Raw genomic sequence first — 3,562 nt, forward strand, 5'->3', positions numbered from 1 at the left:
AATAGTGTCTAAAAACAAGACTCGTGCAGTGGCTTCACAAGGGGGGTGCGGCCCACACCCGGGTGCCACCATTAGAGGGGTCATTTTGGTGTCACCCCCTCTGAAAAGTCAGGCCCTCGGTCTTTGACCAAGAGCCGGACAGTGTCAAGAGAGGAGCGGACCCAGCGGCATACTGCCGGGTGAACATCCCCTCCATCTTGGTGATGGACGCCGGGAGGCGTCAATAAGATGACCACGCATGTGCACAATGAAGTCATCGCGCACACGCGTGGTGACGTCACGTGCATGCGTCATGACGTCACGGTGTCACCTGGCCTCCGCTCTGGGTGTCACCCGGCCTCGGGATGCCCCTACTCATGTGTATTCTTCCTTGTATCTTGGTGAGCTTTGTGTATTTCTTCTAGATCTGTGCAGTAATCCAGTGTGAAATGTTTCCTCTGTGCAGGAGCTTCCTGTAATAAAGACCAGTCACTGCTGCACCAGACCAGTCACCCTTGTGCAGGGCGACTGGTCTTGTCTCCGCCCCTTCTGTACATTTCTAAGGCTGGGCACACACCTTACAACCATCGCAAGACTTTTGTCTTGCGATGGTTGTAAGGTACTTAAAAAACATACGATGATCGCAAGCCACACCCCCTGAGGGGCGGGCTTCCGATGACCGCAATGCCGAATGGGCAGTGTGCGCTTGCGCACACCGGCCCGTCCGGCTTTTATCTTACGAAAATGCTACAGACCCGACGAACATCGTACGATGCTCGCCGGGTTTTCGAACATGTCAGTAAGTTAAAAGTCGTGCGACCTTACAGTAGTAGAGGTCGCACGGCTTCCACACACCTTACGATAATCGTACGATCGCAGGATTTCCCGCGATTATCGTACGATTATCGTAAGGTGTGTGGGGACCTTATGGCAGTCTGTAGTGGGTGGAGCCTGCTGGGAGCTCTGCTCTCTACACAAGCTATGGACTGCACTGTGCTGATGTCACTGCTACTTTAAGGTAATAAACGGGTTTACAAAAGTATTTGATGCACGCAAAGTGGGTTCATATTTCTATTTCATGGAAAGTTTTTGTGCCTGGGGTTCAGCTTTTAATTAATGCAATGGAATAATTAAGAATTCTTCTCAGGGGTGTCCCCAGTGTCTTTTGTGTGCTTGTCTGGTCTTTTGCACAGAATGAACGGGGGAATAGGAGAGACAACTGATGTATTTATTTAAGAACCAGGTCACCGTGCTTGTTTCAGTTTGATTTATCCTCTGCTGAGCTGGACTATTTATTAACAAAAAAAAGAATCCTGTTTAAGTTGAGATTGCTTTTATTACGAGTGTATCTTCCAGCACCGCTCACACCAGAGCAGAAACTGGGGCTCTGCAGTATATATGCAGCATGAATAAATATCATGTGTTGTTCTGTCTGAGAAACAACATGTTTGTTTCCATTGTGATTCTTGGCTGCTCATCTTACAAATCCCCACAGCACAGCGTTTCTAAACGAGTAGAGTTTACATTTGTGAAAGGTAATATTTCAAGCCGTTCATTACACTCAGCTGGAAATTCGCTTATTCCATTAAAAGGAGAATTAAAAACCACACATTTTTAGTGCGTTTAAAAAGAAAATACATGAAAGCGTCGGGTAATCTAGAACAAGGTTCCTTTAGGTGGAAGAGCCACTGATAACGTTTACAAACATGTATATACTGTAAGTGTATAGCTGGCTGCATGGAACATGAGAATTAACTGCTGTGCCAGGCTACATGAGGTTTCCTCGCTCTCCACAGTTTTCTGCATATCCAGCGTTTACCTGCGGCTAAGGCCCAGGATGCAGACAGATTGCTCCCAGGGCCAGTCATCAGCCACTGCATGTGCAGATACTTGCGAATAGCAGCAGTCAGCTGCGGCCGTTCAGCCTTTTTAAACTAGTAACATATGTTCTGTCCTTTGGTGACGACGCTTACTTGCTGTGCTGTATCTGTATGCAGCATTGCCACCCTAGGCTGCTCACTCCTTATCTGGACTATAGAACACCCCCCTCCCCTTATTTCCATAACCAGACTGTGAATATGGGACAGTCCTGGAGGCTTCAGCTATTCCAGCTCCTATATTTCTATTATACTGCAAGAATTCTGCTACCACGAAGGAGACCTACTTCCCGTCATCCTGGAGTCCATGATGGGTTTATTACACGAGATTTATATAGCGCCAACAGTTTGTGCAGCAATCTACAGTATTAAGGGAGGCATTACAGTTACATAACAATTTCAGATGAGGATTAGGAGGGCCCTGCTCCTGAGAGTTTACAATCTAAAAGGGAGGGGGAAGTGATACATGAGGAGGTAGCTGTGTGGGGATGAGTTGTTTGAGTGGTTAGGTAGAGGTGGGATAGGCTTCCCTGACGTTTTCAGGGATCACCTTAAGGCAGGGAAGGAGACACAGTTGGGGTAGGGAATTCCAGAGGATGGCAGAGACTCATTGTCACAAATCTTCAAAAATAAGATGAAACATACACAGGTGTCCAGATACTGTATATACATTCCTGTATTCATAATATACAATATCTTACATTTATAATGCCTCTTGCTTGAAGAACTTCACCACCCCTTCCCAGGTTAATTTTGCTTTTAACCCCTCTTACTTTGTTTGCTTTGTTGGGCTAATGTTTGTAGTGTCAGCCGTAGCAAAGTAGAGACTAATGTATTCATATAAATAAAAATAAAAATTATATACAGTGGGGCAAAAAAGTATTTAGTCAGCCACCAATTGTGCAAGTTCTCCCACTTAAAAAGATGAGAGAGGCCTGTAATTGGCATCAGGCTAACTGAACAGTTTCTAGCTGCAAGCTTTCCAGAATATTCCTGTGTAAGCAATGCATGCGTTACCACCAGAGGGAGCTCCGAAACTACAGAACAAAAGTGTGTGTGTGTTATATATTATACTGTTTAACTCTCCTTATTCAGGCTGGATTCGCATCTTTGCATTCTTGCATGATTTACTTTCCATTGAAACCAACACATTGCATTGTTTGCAGAATAACACACATGAACGTTATGCACATTGATGTATCGTAATGTGAACGCACCATGATGCGCCTTGTCATCCAATTTAATTAACTGCACAGCAACGCATGTCACATTTTGATTCACTTCTATTGGTTTTAATGGCATTAGATGGAAGGATTCATAGGTGTGAATCCAGCTTTAATGTTTCCTAGTAATAATGTATATAAATTAGGCATGCCATTTAGGACATGTGATGCAACAGGAGAAGTGACACTCCATAGTGCTGGAATGCGGTAGAGCTGATACCCAAGGTGGATCTCATACCTGACATCTTTGAGCTGTCTAATCAGCCTTATATGGAGTTGTCGTGATTTCCCCTCCCCCCCCCATCCGTACATTTCCACCAGCTCTTCATCCAATCACTGAATGCAGACATCACTTCCACCTTCAACCTGTCATTACTCCGGCTGATGACACAGATCAGCTTCTTTGGGGTCCCTAGGTGACATTGGGGGTCTAATAGATCCCTAATGTCTTCATAAAGAGGACCTGTTTCTTTTTTATATATA

The sequence above is a fragment of the Nanorana parkeri genome, unplaced genomic scaffold (genome assembly GCF_000935625.1).
Source record: "Nanorana parkeri isolate BGI_ZX_2015 unplaced genomic scaffold, ASM93562v1 scaffold20, whole genome shotgun sequence".
In the NCBI taxonomy this organism is placed as follows: Eukaryota; Metazoa; Chordata; class Amphibia; order Anura; family Dicroglossidae; genus Nanorana; species Nanorana parkeri.